The 19,603-nt window shown below is 58.2% G+C and overlaps 1 protein-coding gene across 1 annotated transcript in view; it reads left to right on the top strand.

Annotated features, from left to right (window-relative positions):
* Positions 1-3,076: 3,076 nt before the first annotated feature.
* NAV1 (neuron navigator 1) overlaps positions 3,077-19,603 on the top strand; it is a gene marked incomplete at both ends in the record, with an annotated part of 207,225 nt that continues 190,698 nt past the window's right edge. Inside the window, one exon of the mRNA XM_082860446.1 lies at positions 3,077-3,115. The remainder of the gene's footprint in view (positions 3,116-19,603) is intronic.

Here is a 19,603-nt window from a genome sequence, read left to right as displayed (position 1 = left end):
GAGCTCAAGGGGGCAGGAAATGGGCAGGGGCCCCAGGAAATCAGGCCAGGCCTGGAAATGCTACCTGCTGAGCTGGGGCTCCCGGAGCATCTCAACTCAAGCCAGGTCTGAGACCACAGGGTGACAACAGGCTCCTGGGCTGATTTTTTAAAACCTATTTGTCACGTTGACATTAATCCTCTCGTTAGCAATCTCCTGCCCTGATTCAGGATGGGCTCTAAGCCGTGGATGGAGGAGGGGACCAGGGGCAGCTGTTGGGCTTAAGGAGTCACAGGGGGGTCAGCAGGGCCTGGAGGCCGCCTCGCGGTGGGGTGGGGGGATGATTCTGAGCCTGCATCCCACCATTTCCCTTGTGGCAGCGCCTCCAATCTCCTCTCCCGGTGGCCAGGCCCTTGCCTTTACTTCTTATTGATTTTCATATTTAAGGAAAAGCCATTTGCTTGATTTAGAGCAACAGAGTCATCACTGTGTTCGGAGGAAAACTGCTCACAGGCAGGCACTTGGTAGGGGCCTCTCCTGGGCTGTGGGGGGGACCCTACTTCCCACCCAGGCAGCCCTGCGTCCACGGTCACTGTGGCTTCTCTCTGCCGCCTTGTCCCACCACCTTGTCTCTCAGGAGCTGTCACTGCCTCTGCCCTTCAGCACAACTAGAGCTGGTCTGTTCATCCCCTGCCCACCCCCCTACCTGTCCATATGCCAGCGTGTTTATCCAGACACACTTCACTGCTGCAGGTCTGTGACTGGGACATTTGGAGCAGGGTCGGGGGACTGGTGTGATCAGCCATTCATGAATGGGAGAGAAATGCTGATCTCACGAAGGAAGAGATTTAACCCTTACAAAACCATGGCTTGGGACTTCCCTGATGGCACAGTTGTTAAGAATCCGCCTGCCAACGCCGGGGACACGGGTTCGAGCCCTGGTCCGGGAAGATCCCACGTGCCGCGGAGCAACTAAGCCCGTGCGCCACAGCTACTGAGCCTGCGCTCTAGAGCCCGCGAGCCACAACTACTGAGCCCGCGCACCACAACTTCTGAAGACCACGGGCCTAGAGCCCGTGCTCCGCAACAAGAGAAGCCACCGCATTGAGAAGCCCGTGCACTGCAACGAAGAGTGGCCCCCGCTCGCCGCAACTAGAGAAAGCCCTCGTGCAGCAACAAAGACCCAACGTAGCCAATAAATAAATAAATAAATTAGAAAAAGAAAACCATGGCTTTAGCACCCAAGGAACAGCATCTTCCTGCCATTACCAGTATGGGTGGGGCCCTGTGTGCAGCCTCACCGTGGACCAGAGGGCAGTTCAGTCTCTGAAACTGCTTTGCAAGCCTGCTGTGTAATCCTTGGTCCCTAGACCGAGGAGGTGAGGAACTCAGCCGGCCCACCCTACGGGCCCTCGAGAAAGGACAGTGCTTCTTCCGAGAGGACCAGGCTCCCCTAAGCAGGCCGAGGAGCCTGTGAAAAGCGAGAGAGATTCCAGTTAGCACACGGCTGAATGACACACTGGATGCAGGGTTGCATGACTCAGGGATCAAAATAATAATTGATGTTTACTGAGCAGCGCAGGCACTATTCTGAGTGTGCCGCCTAGATTAGCACACTTACTCTCACCAACAATCGTAGGAGATCGCAACTGTCATCTCCCCAGTTTACAGATGAAGAAACTGAAATGGTCAGAGGTTAAAGAATCCGTGCTGGTTCCCATGGCTGATGAGAAGCAGATCCAGGATATGAACCCAGGCAATAACGCCTTCGAGCCCACACTTCCAGCCACTGTACCCACAGGGCAAGGACTCGCCCCCTGTGTCCCTCTGAGATAGCCCCTCCCCTGCAAAGAAAAGGCAGCTCATTCCCATATAGAAACCCTTCTCCCTGGTTAGTTGGGAACTTCCTCAACGCCACTGCTTGTCCACTGTCTAGTGTCCCTTTATCACTCCCTTAGGTCCACAGCCACTGTGACCCGACTGACTGACTGGATGGGGGTGGGCAGGACTCTGCTAACCCTGCTTCCCTCTGGTTGACCCGTTGCTGGTGAAACTTTGGGAAACCTCCCAGGGAGTTGGCCCCGGAAATAATCAATCATGTTTGCTGACTGGAGCTGGCGACGCCTCTGGTCCTAATCTGGTGGGTCCTTGGTCGCACTGCCGCCTTTCTCCCGGAGCTCGAAGCCTGCTCCAGAAGCCCAGGCACCTGACCTCCTCTGCTCTGTCCCGGGAGGCAGGGTCAGTGGAGGCCGCACTGCCCAGGCTGCACTAGGTTCTGGCCGAGGCCCCACTTCCAGCCCCTCTCTCTGGGTCTGGTCGTTTCTTCTCCCCCTCCCTCCTCCCCCTCCCAGGCCGTAGAAGGAGAAAGGGCCCGTGGCAGGGTCGCGAGGTCGGGCAAAGCCCCACGCATTTTACTGAGCACCTACTATATGCCCGGCCCTTCTGGGGTCTCCCCTCCCCTCTGCATCCGCGTCCCAGCCCAGAAAGCGGAACAGAACAGAGAGGAAGGAAGGGGGCGCGGGCGGAAGCGGGTGGGAAGGCCCGGCCGACCCCTCTGTCCGCGCTCCTAAGAAGTGCCGGCCGGCGGCAGCCCGAGGCCGCGTGGGGGTGGGGCCGGGCCTGGAAGCGGCGGGTCTCGGCCGAGGAAAGGCTTGATTGTGCGGAGGCTTCCTGCCCCGCCACCCAGCTCCGCCTTTCTGCGGCCGCGGAGGCGGGACGGAAGGCGAAGGCAGGAAAGGGTTACGGGAATAGCTTTCCAATGACAAAGTCTGGAAGGGCCCGGCGCCTCCGCCCCTCTGCGGGTTCAACTGGCACAGCGCGGGGGGAGCGGGGCGCTCGGCGGCGCAGCCTCCGCCCCCGGCCCGGGGAGGCGGCCGGCGTGTGCCCGGGGCAGCGGGTCACCAGGCTCCGCCCCGCGCCCGGCAGGGGACGCACTTTGTTCGGGATGCCGCCTCACTCTGCGTCGTGGGGCCCGGGCCGGCGGCGGCCCTAGTGCCACCCGCGACCGGAGCGCGGACGCCGAGACTCCGGGGGAAGCCGACCCGCGCGGGAGCCAGAGAACTTTCTCCTCGCGCCGTGGGCCTGGCCGGCGCCGTCGGGATGCGTGGACCCGGGGCCCCGGGGCGCAGGCGCGCGGGTAAGTGGCCCGCTCAGGGACCTGGCGGTCGCGGGGTGGGTTCGAGTCTGATGCTCCCCGCTTTGAGGGACGGGGCTGGCGGGTTCTGCAGGGCAGGAGGGCCCGAGCGCCGGGGGGTGAGCTTGCGCCCGCGGGAGGGTGAGCGTCCCCGCGGGGCTGCGCGTCTGGTCCAGGAGTTGACTCACCATGGGCCACCCAAGTTCAACCTTTCGGAGCCTCGGTTTCCCTTGCCTTGCTGTTGAAAGTGTGTTGAGATCCTCTGATTAGAGACACCGAGGGCTGCATTACACACACACACACACACACACACACACACACGCACCCTGCCCACATCTTCTCCTCCCACCCCAGCGGAGCGAGCTGAACAGCTGGGCAGGTGACCTTGGCGCACTGTTCCAGAAAAACGTTCTCTGGCCCCCGGATGCACCGAGAAGCATCGCACGGGCCCGGAGGCTGTCCTCCTGGCGCGCCTGAGAAAGCTTCCCGGAGCAGTTGGGAGGGTGGCCGCTCTGGGAGCTCACCTGAGTCCCCGGTGCTTGGGCCCTGGGGTCCCTTCTATTCTCACAGCCGACAGAAACTGGTCGGAAGATAAAGAACTGGCCAAGTCTGCAGGGGGCAGAGAGGGGAGGCAGGATCGGGGAGGCGTGAGTGGGGGCGGTGGGGATGGTGTGCAGCCTTGACGTCCACGCTGCAGAGAGGGTTCCTTGTCCCCGAGCCCAACATGGGAACATCAGCTGGTGAGTCAATGGGACTTTGTTAAGACAGCCCAGGGCGCAGCTGGCGCCGGCTTCTGGGACGCGCCGGATCCCCCTCGATAATGTGCTGTTTATCTGGCTTCCCGTTTCAGTGGTTGGCACACCATTGGCTCGTTCAAATTCAAGCTGAGAAGCCTGCGGCCTTGTTCGCGCTGCAGAAGTAGAGGGTCTGCCTGGGTTTGCATCCTGCCTGCGTTTTGTTCCCCTACGCGGCGTCCCCTGCGACTCTTTTATAACGGGGCTGCAGGACTTCACACAAAGAACCCTCCCCCAAGTAGGCGGAGCTGCCACTAGGTAGACCTGGGCTCCCTTCAGGCCAAAGACACAGAGGACTCCAGCCTGCTTATGAATTTTTTGTATCCTGCTTTGAATTTGGGTTTGTGTGTCTTTGGGATTAAACTGGGAAAACGAGACAGGGAATCACAGTGATTGTGCGTTTCCTCGCCCGAGATGAGCTTTGCAGCGGTCCGTGCTTTCACCAGTGGTTTCTAGGGGAAAGTTGCTGATCAGTTTGTAGCTCTGTATCAGCCTGTGTTGCTCACTTCCTGGATGACCCGAGAGCAGGTCGTTCCTTACTTGTGTACCATGGAGCAGGAGAGAATGACCAAGGCTTTTCTGATCTGTGCTGCAGCCTCTAGGGTCTGTTTCCCCGAGCACCCCAGGTTTAGAGGGAAGAGCCCCTACAATGAGCTCCCCCGGGGCAGGTTTCCATTCTGCTTTGTGTTTTTATCTCCCTGTGAAGGCCTTCCTGCCCGCTGTCCTGTCTGACCACGCCCAGCGCTCAGCAGGCATCTTTCAAATGTTTGCCAAATTAATACAATTGGGAAAAAAAAATTTGGGTCCCACCCAGAGGCCTCCCATCCAACTCCGGTGCCCATTTATTCTTATTTATGTCTTTCTTTGGGAGTCGTGTGATTTGCCTCCACCACCATCCCCCCACCCCCCTTTTCCCCTGCAAACCTGGTCCATAACGAGGTGGATCTGTTCACAGGTGGGCAAGCTTTAAGCATGCAGGCCTTTTCTGGGATCTCCTTGGGAAGTCCTGGCCTGAGCAAACTGAGAACAGCAATGCTGTTTTTCCTTCCCTCCCAAACCTGGCCCCCTCCTGAGTCCTTGGGAGCCTCTGGTATTAGCCCAGCTTTGGCCCTGTAGGAAAGAATGGCCTAGAGAAGAAACAGCTCTTGTCCATCTTTTAAAACTTGTCTCTCTTTTCATCTTTCCATTTCCCATCAATGTCACTTCCCTTTTCTTTTAAAGTTCTTTTGAATTCTTAAAGGGTTTGGCCTTTAGAAGCACTAGTCTAAAGAGGTCTCGCCTCCCAGCCCCTGCCCTGCCCTCCCCTTTACAGCGGGGAATCAAGGCCTACAGGAGGGAGTGGAGGGGCTCGGAGCTGCGCAGCTGGGGCTGCGGAAGCCAGCCTAGAACGCAGGGCTTCTGGCTCCCGGTCTAGGGCTCCTTCCCTTTCAGCCAATCACTTCCGTGCGTCAGAATGTTTCTCTTCCTAGTATTGCCATCCGTAGATCTCAGAAGATGTTCCATAGCTGTTGGCAAGAGAGAGGAACAGAAACAAGGGGGACGGAGAGCGTCTGTGTCATGGAACCAACCACCAGCTCTTAGAGTCTAGGGACCACGGAGGACTGAGAAATGGGTCTATCCTTGGCAAACACTCCATCATTCTGGCCCCGAGTCACAAAACAATCATTAAAAACACTCCTGGGGCTTCCCTGGTGGCGCAGTGGTTGAGAGTCCGCCTGCCGATGCAGGGGACGCGGGTTCGTGCCCCGGTCCGGGAAGATCCCACGTGCCGCGGAGCGGCTGGGCCCGTGAGCCATGGCCGCTGAGCCTGCGCGTCCGGAGCCTGTGCTCCGCAGTGGGAGAGGCCACAGCGGTGAGAGGCCCGCGTACCTCAAAAACAAACAAACAAACCAAAAAAACCACTTCTAGTTACTTCTTCAACTTAAAAAAAAAAAAAACCCACCAACTTTTCAAGTGGAAAACACCCCCCCTACGTAAACAGTTTCCTGGGCCTCGTCTGTTCCCTCCCCCTCCTGGGAAGGCTGACTCAGGCCTGATTTCCTCCAGGGGGCCTGGGATTTTGCTCGCCAGCTTCCTGTGGCTCTTGCGATGTGAAGGGAGGCAAGAAGGCTGAGCCCCAGGTCACTCTGGCCTGCCTGCGGCTGTGGTTCCGTTTCTCTTGCACAGACCATCATCCCCATCAGACCTGTTTGCTCTCCTTGATTCTAGTAAGAGACGCGCTAACACACACGAAAAACTCAAGGTGCTCGCTGATGCACGCTCCTCCACCAAGGCCCATTAGTAACGAGATGTCCCCGCTTCAAGGGGCCCTGAGACCCTTCCGATGCCCAGTCCTCCGACGCTCTGAAAGCTTTCCTGAGTGGGATCGTTTTCTCCGTTTCTTTTCTGGATTGTCCACTGCTGGTGTGTAGAAACACAGTTGATTTTTGTGTGCTGGTCTTGTGGCCTGAAACATTTGCTTATTAGCTCTTTTGGCTTTTGTATGGGTGGATTCTCTGGGATTTTCCATATGCAGGGTCATGTCAACTGTGAACAGAGATAATTTTACTCCTTCTTTTCCAGTGCAGATGGCTTTTAACTGCTCTTTCTTCCCTAACCGCTCTGGCTGGAACCTCCCATCCAGCGTTGAGCGGCTGGTGAGAGCAGGCAGCCCTGTCTGGCCCCTGATCTTAGAGGGAAAGCTTTCAGTCTTCAGCGCTGAGTAGAATGTCTGCTGTGGGTTTTTCATAAATGCTCTTCATCATGTTGAAGAAATCCCTTCTAATCCAACTTTTCTAAGTGTATTTTATCATGCAAGTGTGTTGGATTTTGTCAGATGCTTTTTTTCTGTGTCAGTTGAGTTCATCATGTGTTTTGATAATTACATTGATTTTCTTATGTCGAAGTACCCTTGAATTCCTGAGAAAAATCCCTCTGAAAGCTTTTTTTAAAAAAAATATGCAGAATTTCATTTTTTTATTTAAAAAACTGAAGAAAATTTGACAAAGTGCTAACATTCTGCAGTTGGGTGGCTGGGTACGTGTTTATTATAGTTTTCTTTATAGTTATTGTACTTCAAACATTTAAAAATTTTTATTGTGGTTAAATATATATAGCATAAAATTGACCATTTTAATCACTTTTAAGTGTACGGTTCAGCGGCATTAAGTACATTGTTATATAACTATTGTCGCCATCCGTCTCTAGAACTTTTTCATCTTTCCAGACTAGAGCTCTGTCCCCAGTAAGCAGTAACTCTTGGTCTTCCACCCGCTCCCCAACCCCTGGCAACCACCATCCTGCTTTCTATGTCCATGAATTTGTGAAAACCTTGTAATAACTAGAAAAGTCAGGACTTTGAGGCATTGAAGGATTAAAGGACCTCACCCCATGTCCAAAGGGAACATCTTAGAGGGATTTTGATTCAGATCTTTTTGACTTAAACACTCGCTCAACCACTGCCCCTGTGTCAGAGACATTTGACAAGCCCAGGGGTAGACATGAGCTGACCCAAGTGTAGACATGAGCTGATCCAGGTGTAGTCATGAACTGACCCAGGTGCGGACGTGAGCTGACCCAGATATAGACATGAAGTGACCCAGGTGTAGACATGAGCTCACTAGGTGTAGACATGGGCTTACCCAGGTGTAGACGTGAGCTGACCCAAGTGTAGACGTGAGCTGATCCAGGTGTAGACATGGGCTTACCCAGGTGTTGACGTGAGCTGACCCAGATATAGACATGAAGTGACCCAGGTGTAGACATGAGCTGACCCAAGTGTAGACGTGAGCTGATCCAGGTGTAGTCATGAACTGACCCAGGTGTGGACGTGAGCTGACCCAGATATAGACATGAAGTGACCCAGGTGTAGACGTGAGCTGACCCAGGTGTAGACATGAGCTGACCCAGATATAGACATGAAGTGACCCGGGTGTAGACATGAGCTCACTAGGTGTAGACATGGGCTTACCCAGGTGTTGACGTGAGCTGACCCAGATATAGACATGAACTGACCCAGGTGTAGACGTGAACTGACTCCGGGTCTTCATGGGGCTCGGAGGGCACCAAGGCCACCCCAGCGTGAGCTGCATTTTCCAGCTCAGTGGCTCCATCTTGACAGCCCGTTGGCCTCACTGGGGAGCTTTGACCAGGACGGACGGGTCCCTGGGCCCAGCCCCAGAGTGTCGGCTTCCCTTGGTTGGACACAGCTGCCTCCGTGACTCTGAGGCACGGTGAGGGTTACGGCCGCTCGGTGGCTGAGCTGCTTTCCTCCCTGGAACCCTTGGCTGGTCACCGCGTTCGGTGACGCAACTCCCTCCCCATCTGGACAGTAAAACTGACCCACTTTACATCCCTCCCCGACTTTAAAATCCATTTGTAAATAGAATAAATGCCAACTTCTGTAGAACTGAACTTTCAAAGTTGGAAAGAACCATGTCACGAAGCCCCATGTTTGCTTTCCAGGTACCACAGGCGCCTCTAAACCGTCCCCTCCAGGGTCCTCTGGCTGGGGACCCCCCACGGCTGTGTGCTGAAACCATCTGGTTCTGTATGTGAATGCTCTGTCCTTCAGGGTTCCTCCTGGGTTTATCTTTCGTGGGTGTGACTGCCTCTGGTGAAGATACCAAAGGTGAATGGGCTTCACCAAATGCACCCCCAAATAAAGTGGGGGGCTAGCAATAAGCCACGCAGAGCAAGTGCTATTGCCCCACACGGTGACAGCCTTTCAGGGTCTGGAAGCAGGTGCCATGCGCTGCCCGGGCTCCTCCTCTGCCCTGTTTCCTTCAGATCGTCCTCACTGGGTATGGTCTCAAGTATCTTCTGGGAAGACGGATGATGTCATAGTAAGAATCTGGACCATGAATCGAGGCAGACTGGGAGTCAAGGTTCAGGTCTTGACTTTGCATGCAGAGTCCTCAGCCCGTGATGAATGTTCCACACATATTAGCGATTGGAATCATATTCTCCCCACTGGCCTCCGTGCTGTCTGTGGGACCTGGGCCGCCAGAGCACCTGGTGGAGACTCCGCTTCTTCCCCAGGGAGAGCTGAAGGAAAATGCCTCACTCCTAAGACACTGTTCCCCAGGCGCCTGATCTCCACCCTTCCACCACTGCCCCTCCCATCACAGCGATTCCCGTGATCTGGCCAGGTTGGGAAATCCACTCGGAGAGCGATTGGGTCACCTGAGCCCATGGAGCCTGCCCTGGTCCAGGGACGGTCAGGGTGAGATTCCCCTCACCCTCCTCGTTGCACTAATCACCCTTAGGACAAGCCGGGGTCCATCTCCATCCGAACAGAGGACGGCTCTCCAGTCCCGAGCTCCCTGCACGTCGGCAGATCGCCTGCCATCAGCTGGGAAGGCAGCTCTCTTTCTGACGTGTGGATCGCCCCCCAGAGCCTGCGAGCTGGCTGTCCAGCTGGGGACACGGGATAAGGCGTAAAAGCAGGGAGAGTCTGGTGGCGTCTTTTGCCCTTTCCTGTCTGTGTTGCCTCGTGTTCTTTTGGTGTTCCCTAGCTTTCTGCAGACTTGGCGCAGCGTGTAGAATTTGCCAAGCTCATTGGTGCAGATGGTTGAGTTGACTGGGCAGGAGGCTGGGCTCCAGGTACTGCTAAGATGCCAACTGTCTGTCTGCTCTCCTTTAACAAAGGAGACAGCTGACGCCCCGGGCCGGGACCAGCAGCTGCCCGCCCGGCCCTCGTCTGGGGTGGTTCTGCGAGTCCCTGGGCCCTCCCCAGCACCCCCATGCCACACATGCACTCGGGGGGGGGGTGGTGGCAGCTGTGGGGTCAGGGCCCGCCCCTGCTTCCCTGGGGACAGGAAAGGCGCCACGACAGTTAGGGTGCTTCCGACGTGGAAAGTTTTTTCCCTGTGATGTTTTATTTTGAAAAAATGTCATATCAGTAGAGAAGGCGAGTGATAGGACAGTGACTGCGTTCTCTGATTGGTAACGTTTTGCTCCGATGCTGTGTCTCTCTCTCCGTTTATCCACATCGGTGTATATATAATAACAATTTCCCGAGCCATTTGAAAATAACTTGCTGAGATGGTGGTATTTAACCCTTAACTATTGCCTGTGCATTTCCTGAGACTGAGGACTTCTAGCCCCACAATCACACCCGATGATAGTGAATTTAATAGCGTTATTATATGTAACAAATGGGCCACATTCGATTTCCCAGTCGTTCCCCAGATGCCCTCTAGGGAGCTGTGCATTTCCCCTCCGCCTGATGTGCTGGGGCCTGAGCTGCAGTTTTATCTCCCAAAAGAGGGACCTGGTGTCATGACCCCTTAAATTGGGACAGGGATGCCCTGAGTTTTGCAAAGCACTTTGATTCTTATGATTTCATTTAGTCTTTACAACCTCTTAGCGAGACGGGCACTAATCTTCTCCCCATTTCACTGGTGAAGAAACTGAGGTTCAGAGAGTTATCCCAGCGGCCCCACCAACGTGAGCCGTCATGACCATCCCAGGCTGCAGGTCGTGTGATCTTACTTACAGAAAGCCATCTTGTCTTGTGAGGCCTTAGGACCTGCTATGCTGTCCCCATTTTACAGACGAGGAAAGTGAGATTGGGAGCCTCCAAGGCTGGTATAAACCACACTCCAGCAGTCCAAACACCATAAGTGACCTGCATTCCTTTTGAAGCAAGTTCAGTGTGACTGCTGGTCGCTGGGCAAAGGGGAATCAAGCGGATGTGACCGAGGGGAGGGAGAAGGGGAGCGGCCAGGAGGTTCTCCAGTGCTCTCGTCTTATCCAGCTGGGGTTCAAGAGAGTCGTCCAAGCGTCCTAAAACAAGAAAACAACACTCAAGGTTATAGGTGGGAAATAACCGATAAAAGGAACGAAAATAAAATATTGGGAGGAAGAGAAGGAGAAAGAGAAAGATTCTTATTTTCTACTATTTTGTCGGGTAACAGTAGATATTGTCTAAAGGTGGCAAAGCAGGGAGTCATCGGTGTATCATCCCCGGCTGTGGGTAACCCCCCAAAGCACTAGTAGCAGAGGCTCCCGGGGTGCCGATTTCATCACTCCTACAAATTCTACCCAGTTAGTCCAAGGAACACTGTCAAAGTGTTATGTTTTCAGTTCTGTTTCTCATTTTCTCCTCAGAGTTGAAAATAACCCTTTTGCACGAATTTAGCCTGTGTTCATCTGGCAATACATTGAGACTCTTTGGCTTGTTAGCTGGTCTGGAGCTGACGCGCCGGCCCCTCCCGAGGTCCGCATCTCCCGTGAATCCAGACCTCCCCGCCGTTACCCATCTCCCTACCAGATGTCATCACGGGGGCACGTCTCTGGAGGCCACGTCACCCCTGAGTCATCCCACCGCTTCCGCTTGCTGGCCTTGGCCACTAGGGGAGCCCAGAACGTGGCCGCAGGGTTGGAGTAGTTGTGGGAAGAGGGCGGGAAGGCCCTGCTGAGCTGGCCAGAGGGCCCGGGACACTCTGGCACCACGTCCAGCGCAGACAAAGCCCTGTGTCTGGGATCCGGGCGGGGGCTGGCGGGCCGATGTGTCTGCGAGAGGCCGCCCAGGGCAGAGGAAAGCCCGCTGGGCCACGCTAGGCTGGCCTTCGAGCTGGAGGTGGCCTGGCTGGGTCCCGGGGGGGAGTCAGGCTCAGGAAATCCTTGCTCACTGATGCCTCGAGGGGAGGGGGTGGGTTGTTCGTAGCTGAGGGCCAGGTGGCCGTGGGTGTCCGTCCCTCTCTCCTGCCAAGGGGAGCCCCGGTCCTGACTCTCCCTGGCGGGTGAGAGGCCACCTCCTGGGTCCTCAGCTGCTCCTGGGGCCTCTGCGGTGGGAGATGGGGGTCCGTCTGAGCCGGGCTCCTGCGACTGTAAGATGGGGACCGTCATTGCTACCGCACGGAATGGCGAGAGTCGTCCTAGGGTTGGTGTGTCAGGAGCTGCCTGGCTGGAGCGGGCGCTGGTCACTATCGTCGGACGCCCCACGCTGCCCCTGTGGCGCTGCATGTGGGCCTCGGAGGGTGAACGCTGGCTGGGCCAGTGACAGGACAAAGCGAGGAGGCCGCAGCACTCAGTGCCCCAGTCCCGCAGACCACACTTCTGGGTGGATTGATCCCCAAAGGGGTGTTTGTATGCCGGACGGGGAGAAGCTTCCCTGCCAGGGCCAGACGGGGAGGGGGGAGGGGTGCGGATCTGAGATGTGTGATCTCTCTGGGCCCCGGTGGGCTCCAGGCTGCAGGCCTCTGGGGGGGCAGGGGGTGTGGAGGGACCTGGGGCTCTTTCAGCAGAGCCTGCCCATCGCTGGCCCGGGCTGTGTTTCCAGGGCGTCGCACACAGCCGCGGCGTCGGGAGGAGAGGTCGCAGGTGTGGACGAGGCAGAGTATATGGGAAGGTGGGAGATTTGAAAGGATGAGCTCGAGCCCCTGGAGCCCAGATCCAGGCTGGGGCGGTCGCCATGGCAGCAGGACACCAGGGAGGGCTCAGCCTGGATGCCTCAGGCGGAAGGAGGGCCTGATTTATGAGGGGGGGAGAGCCGTGCTCAGCAGCCCGTGGACGGGGCGGGGGGGGGCTTCTACTCTGTCCGCGTCCACCCGCCTCTGTGTAGTGAAGGTGGCTGGCGCCTCAGGCTGGCCGCGGGCTGAGCAGAGCCCGAGCGAGACTCCAGCCTGGAAAGCAGTCGAAGAAAACTCTTCCCCTCACCGTCCACGGCGCCCCCCATGCTCTGGGCCCTGGGCTGGCCTTTCCCTCCAACCCAGAGGGAAGGAACCCTTTTCTCCTTCTTTTCCCCCTGTTCTGTTGTATTTTAATTGGGGTATGATTTACGAACAGTGAAATAACACAAACCGTAAGTGTCCCGTCTCATGTGTTTTTAACAAATGAACGTACCTTGGTAACCACACCCCAGTCCAGATATAGAACATTTCCATCAGCCCAGTTTCCTCCTGTCCCTCCTGGTCAGGACACCTCTCCCACCATTGTTTCACTGTTCAGATTTTTATCGCCACAGATTCGTGGTGCCCGTTCTTGAACTTCACGTACGTGGGTCACGTAGTGGGTTCTGTTGTGTGTCTGACTCCCTTCGCTCAACATACTACGGGGAAGCTTCCACTTTGTTCCTTTTAATTCCTGCTGTGGCGACGAACCGGTTTGTTTCTGGCGGAAGCTTCCAACGCTTTTCCCGTTCCAGGAGCCACATCTTCCCGCATCACCAGGATCTCTGCTGGGGTTTTGAGAGTGAAGATGTGCTGGAGGCCTTTGAGGTTGGCGGTGTCGTCTTCCTTGTGCCGAGACCACATCCCGTTTCGTGGCTCCCTGTGCGTGGCCCTGGTGCCTCTTCTTTCCTTCGTGGGCTGGGAGCCACCTTCCCTCCTGGAAGGTTCAGATCATGGACCAGTGGGGACATCCGGCCCCACTGGTGGCACCAAGCCGGTGGGGAGACACCCGAGGTCCGAGAGGGCGTCTGACCCGGTGTCCGGAGCTCCAGCTCGGCTGTGGTCTCTGGAGGGACCCCAGCACGTGCTCCGAGCCTGGCGCACGGTGGGCTCCCAGGAGAGGTTCTGAGTGGACTGATGGGTAGGGAGGGAGAGCCAGCCGGCAGATCTGCTGTCACAGTCGGTGAGGGCAGCCCTGCAGGAAGGCGGCGAGAGCCGGTGGGAAGCAGCAGGCCGCAGTGAGTTGCACACGGGAAGGACCAGGATGGAGAGGCAGCGAGCCTGCTGCCCTGAGCCCGGACCCGGGGGATGCACCTGACTTGCCCCAGCCTCAGCGTCCTCGTCTGCCCAAGAGGACCCGCCCCTTGTGTCAGCTTGCTGGACCTGTCATCGCAAAGTGCCACAAACGGGGTGGCCTAAAACTACAGAGATTTATTGACTCGGTTCCTGGAGCTGCGAGTCTGGACTCTAGGTGTCGGCAGGGCTGTGCTCCCCCGCACACCTGTGCTGGGGGGTCCTTGCTTCTCCCGGCCTCCCGAGTTGCCAGCCGTCCTTGGTGTCCCTCAGCTGGTCGACGCATCACGTCGGCCTTTGCCTCTGTCACACGTGGCCACCTCCTCCCTGTGGGGTCCTCACGTGCATCTGTGTCCAGATTTCCCTCTACTTAACGTACGAGGGCACCCTGCTTATAAGGGCAACTCTACTGGAGTGTGACCTCGTCTTAATGAATTACATCTGCAGAGACCCTATTTCCAAATAAGGGCACGTTCTGAGACACTGCGGGTTAGTATTTCAACAATCTTTTCTTTTTGTTTTTGAATTTTATTTATTTTTTTAAACGGCAGGTCCTTATTAGTTATCTGTTTTATACATATTAGTGTGTACATGTCAATCCCAGCCTCCCGGTTCATCCCACCACCACCCGCCTTCAACGATCTTCTCCTGATGACGCAGTTCAGCCCCTCACATACCACCTGCCTCCTGACGTGGAATGAGGCGATGCGTACCAACGCCTTTGTAGCTGTGTGGTGTACGGCCAGTGCCAGGGGTGATTGTGGCTGGAGGACCTGCTTTAACGTCCTGTGCCCTTGTTCAAATTCCCTCCCCTCTCCGAGTCTCCATTTCCTCATCAAGTTTAGTCTCTAGCTTCTTCTCCAGATCTAAATCCTGTAAGTCTTTGCCTCTGCGGTTCTGAGTTTTCAAGTCTGGGAACCTGGGAGAGCAGTGGGGTCCCTGGCAGGTATGGGGAGGTTGGGCAGGGGGCCAGTCTGAACATCAGAGGAGGCTCCCTCTTGGACCTGCCCCTTCCTTCCTATGGTGGTTGGACCCTGGCAAGCCCTGGGCATCTTCTGTGCGTAGCCCTGGGCCATTGACCCTCACCTAGCGAGGCCTGGAAGGAGAGAGGCCTGCTATTAATAGCGCTCTCCGATCCAGAGGCCCTCTTCCTGGGCAGGAAACACAGCAGCCTGAGGGCAGGAAAAAGGTGTTTCCGAAGGAGAGGCCAGAAAAGGGAGAGGCTAGAGGGGGTTCAGGGGAGGAAAGGCTCTGCGGAGGCAGCTGGGCGATGGGCCAGTGGGTGGCTTAGGGCTGCTCGGGGGACTGGCTTCTGGCTCTGCCTGGGGTCTGTGTTCACGAGAACAGCCCGTGGAGAAGGGCTAGGAGGGGTTGGGCTGGGAGGCGGGATTTCAGGTGGAGCGAGGATTGAAGGTGCCACGTTCACTGACCCGGCATCGCTCATTCATCCACCGAACACGTGCCGGGACTGTGCTGGGCGCCGGGACGGGTGGTCTAGGTTCAGTTACAAAAGACGTCCAGAAAGCAAACCAGCGATACAGCCTGGTTATCACAAGGGCCCCAGAGGCAGCTCAGGGCTGGCGGTGGGGCCGGGGGGGCGGCGGCGAGACAGAGGAAGGAATCGTAGGCGCTGGCGGGGGTGGGGACCTCCTGGGCAGTGAGTGCTGTTGGCTCCCAGGACCGAGTCAGGCAGAGAGTGGTTGTGAAGGGGGTCGGGGGCGTTCCAGGCGGACTCTTCACCTCTGTTCTTCTGGCCCAGACCTTGTCCAGGAAGGGCCTCCGGGGTGCTGGTGGTCTCGGAGCAGCCCTTGTCGCCTCCACAGAGACTCTGGGCCCTTGCGGAGCATCGCCCCGCAGCTGGACGGCTGAGAGCACCGTCTCCCGTGTTCCGTGCTGAAGACATGTGAGGGTCTCCACTGCCGCGTCCTTAAAGAGCCTTACAAAGTCGTCACTCCCCCTGGAAAAACAGAGGCTTGACTCTGCTGAGGTCTCTGCGGTGGCGAACGTCACCGGCCAAAGCGCGGACGCTGGCTCATCCCTGGGGCAGGGGACGATGGCAAGTCAGCCCGAGCCCGGGAGCCCTGACTCCTGGCCCTGCCCGAGCACCGGCCCCCTTAACTGAGGGAGGGGACTGTAGGCTGTCATTTCTGTTCAGAAGCTCGGGGAGTGTCAGGCTGAGACACCTTTGCGTCCCCAGGCCACCAGCAGTGCTGTTGAAATGCCACGTGCCAGCTGTGGTCATTCAGCCAGGGTGGCTGGTGGTCCGCGCCTTCGGAGGAATCTGGCTGGGCAGAGCTCAGCCTCCGCGGCCCCCTTCCTGTGAGGCAGTGCTCGGTGGTTTGGGAAGAGACCCAAGGCTGGGCTGCATGCTTGCCTGAGTCCCTCAGCCCAGTCCGCTACAGCCTCGGGGCCCCGTCAGGCCTCGATCGGGACATTAACTCTCCTTGGGGCAGTCACCTGCCAAGCCGCACCTTCCCCAGGGGTCCCCGGGGTCAGCCGGAGGGAGAACCAGGTCAGCATCTCACCCGTAGCCTCCTCTGCTGGGGTCAAATGTTAGAGATACCTCTTGATCTTCCCACTTCTCAGGTGGGTAAAGTGAGGACCACCTGGTCCGTGCCACTTAGACTGGAAAAAATGAGTAAGGCCCAGGAGTAGATGGCAGGACCTTCACCATAGTCACGCTGAGAACTGTCAGACGTGGTCTGTTCCGGTAGGAGGGATGAAGGGGCACAGGGTGGCTGTGTCTGCACCAGGAAGAGGATGAAAGGGCTCCTGGGGGGCCGGGGAGGGGGCTGAGGGCAAGAAGGAGGTGGGGCAGCAGGGCTCCTACCCTTCCGCCACTTTCCAGGTGTCTGTGCCGGTGATGCGTCCGCAAAACGCCTTCACCTGCACAGTGGGGACCACCTTACCCCAGCTCGTCTGACTGGTCGAGGGTGGGATGACATCACCCACCTAAGGCACGGCGCCTGGCCTGGGGAAGGGCAGCTCTCCGTCAGGCCCGGCCTGTGGAGGGGAGTTCCCTCCATAACTGGCTTGCTCTCGGGCCTCCCCGCTCAGGCCCGTGGGAGGCTTCCGGGAGCTGGGAGGATGAGTTGCTGGTGTGAACCTGTTCTGGTCCACGTCGCCCCTGACCCACCACCTCCGGTCCAGCTGGAGGGACTGGCCCCGTGCCCTTGGAGGGTCCGACACGGGGCGTGGGGGGTGGGGGTACTGCCTGGACCCCTGTGTTGGGTGGGGAGGCCAAGGCTCTGGAGCAGAGCTGGCTTCTCGGTCGAGGAGCTGGGAGCAGGGCTTTGGGGTCAGCGATGGGCAGAGGGGGCAAGTTTGCTGGGGCCGGAGTGTGAGGGAGGGGAACCCGATCGCCTGGAGCTGTGGAAGGTCACCTCCCTCTTGGGGGAGTCCGTTTGGGAGCCCTCGGGAACAGGGTGGTGCCTGCCCACTCTCCTCCCCCCGCCCCGGGCAGGGCCTAGTGCCACCCTCCAGTAAGTGAGGGCAGTGCAGAGGATTCTGGGAGCTGGAGAAGGGATGGGGTTCGCCCTTTGTCTGCAGGTCCTGCATCTTCCCACCGCTGCCACCAGAGGGCGCAGTTGCCCAGCAGAAGCCCAGTCCCCACGCCCTCTCCTGTGTGGGCAGTGGGCAGCGGGCAGCAGCGGGCAGCTCTGCACCTTGGGGGCTGTCCCTTCCTCATCCCAATGCCGGCCCAGCTCTGGCCGTCCTGGGCCAGCAGTCAGCAGGCAGGAGCCCAGTGAACCCTGCATCGGTGCTGGTTTGGGGTGCCCAGGGGACGGCACACCCCAGAGTGGGGCAGAGGGGGCTGGATTGGCGCTGGGCCCTGGGTTCCTTGCCCCATGGCAGGCCCTGAGACACAGGGACTCCCTGAAACCCTCCTCCTGGTCCTTTAGGGCCCAAGTCACTGTCCCATGGCGGGAACCAGGGTCTCTACAATCCAGATCTGTTGCATTGCTGCCTCTGCTCCCTGCAGGGCCCCTTTCCTGGGACAGGGGGGCTGTGCAGAGCTCCAGGGTCTGTGTCATGAGCCCTGAGGCCAGGCCGCGGTTCCAGGCCAGCCCTGGGGACATGCAGCGGACAGTGGGCCTGGGGAGGGGTCAGCATCCTGCTGCTTCCCACCCCCCACAAGGGCCTTCACATCTGCTGCCAGTCTTCGTTCCCTCCAGAGGTCCTGAGTGGGGCGTCCGTCCATGGACTGGCTTGGGGTGGAGCTGGGGTGGGGACTTGGCGCTCTGAACCCTCTCTTGCTGAGACCCCAGAGTCCTTGAGCCCGGGAGCCTCGGGAGGTCCTGTCCTGCCCCGAGTCCTCCTCTTTGCTTTAAAGGGAGGGTGTCGGCAGTCCCCTTACTGCTGGGACAGTGGGATGTTGACAGTCAATGGATTGTCCTAAACGTCGTGATTTTTTAATCACGTGAGAGCGGTGATCTGTGGATGGGAAAGAGCTCCCAGCCTGAAGGATGGCGTCGTGGGGGATGAGGGGACTCACCCTTCCCTGCGCGCGTGCTTTGTACTAAAGCGGACGTGGGCAGGCACAGGCCTGGGTTTCAATCCTGGTTCTGCTACTTCCTGGCTGGGTAGCTGACTACGGTGCTTCAGTGTCCTAGGCTGTAAATTATGAGGCTTAAAGATTAAACCTGCAGGGTAACTGGCACATGGCAGGCCCTCGAGGGACGTCAGCTTCATTTTCCATCATCTGTGTGTCTAGGTTTTCCTTCTGAGTCTTTTTGCCCCAGACGTTCTGTCCCAGGGCCTGAAGCTGTTTCCCCAGACTGCAGGCTCCCTTGGGGCCGGGCTTTCTCCAGCGTCAGTGTGGGGTTTACTGGAGGCGAGGCCTGTCTCCCCACGCGTCCTCGGCCTCTGTAAACGTGGCAGCTAGGCCTTGCGCATCAGACTGGGCGCTGTCTCTGACGGCAGGGGCTGTGTTTCCTCCTGTGCCATCGGACTGGGAGCGATTTTCAGGGTTGGAGCAAAGGCACCTGAGGATTAAGGGCAGGTCAGTTTGACAGTCGTCGAGGGGCGGGTAGCTAGCACCACGTACTTGGTGGGCTCTGAGGGCAGTTTTCTAAGGCCGTGTCCGCCCCTGGACCCCGGCGTCGGGTCCTTGTTGGCGGAAGGTGTTTCTGCAGTGGAGGCATCTGGGGTGCATATGCAGAGTTGGCCGGGCTGGATGGAGGCCTGGGAGGCTTTGGATTCCAGGCTCTGGGACTCACACACCCCCCGCCCCCCATCGCAGCAGCCCTTCCGCAGCTGGCCGCACAGGGACGGGGTTGGTGGGCCTGGCCCGGGGTGGGGGAGGGCAGTGGTGTCCTCCCCTCGGGTACAGCTGCATCTCAGCAGGAAAAGATGAAGGGATCCTGGCAGGACTGGCTACCAGCCCCAGTCTTCCCGCTGGGTGGGGCTTAAGAGCCTCGTAGGAAGCAGGCCACCCTGGGAGTGTGCAGAGCAGGCCCTGGGACCTCGTCTGCTTGAGCTGAGGGGTAGGGGCGGGACTCCAGGCTGGGGGGGCTGGAGGTGAGCAGGCCGTTGCGGGTGCAGGCAGGGCAGGGCGGGCTGGTCCTGTCTCTGGTGTTTTGTCTGTAAGGGAACCAGCGGGTCGCCGGGAAGGAAGGTGGGCTCTGAAACCGCACACCTGAGTCCGGATGCCGGGCCCTTTGTGCCTGGACGATCGGGGACACGTCATGGGATCTGTCTGAGCATCTCCAGAAAGTGGGGGTGAAAGCAGCCCAGGTGGTGGGCAGTCGATGAGGTAACGCACGGGCTTCATGAGCAGTTGTTGCCGGGAGGGATGGCCTGGGCCCCCGACTCGGCTGCCCTGTCCTGTGGGGAAGCCCTGGGGGTGGGGGGGGTATGTGTGAGGAGGTGACAGACCCATTAAGAGGTGACAGGATAGGCAGAGGGTGCAAACGTGCTCAGCAGGCAGTATGGGGGTGCTGCCCTGGGCTCACTCCTCAGCATCTGCAGAAGCAGGAGACGTGTCCTGGGAGGAGCCTCTCCGGACACAGGGGCCCACACTGGGGGTC

The sequence above is a fragment of the Leucopleurus acutus genome (genome assembly GCF_964270905.1).
Source record: "Leucopleurus acutus genome assembly, chromosome: 2".
Taxonomy (NCBI): Eukaryota; Metazoa; Chordata; class Mammalia; order Artiodactyla; family Delphinidae; genus Leucopleurus; species Leucopleurus acutus.
The sequence above is the reverse complement of the archived record's forward strand: the minus strand, read 5'-3'. Positions and strand labels throughout refer to the sequence as shown.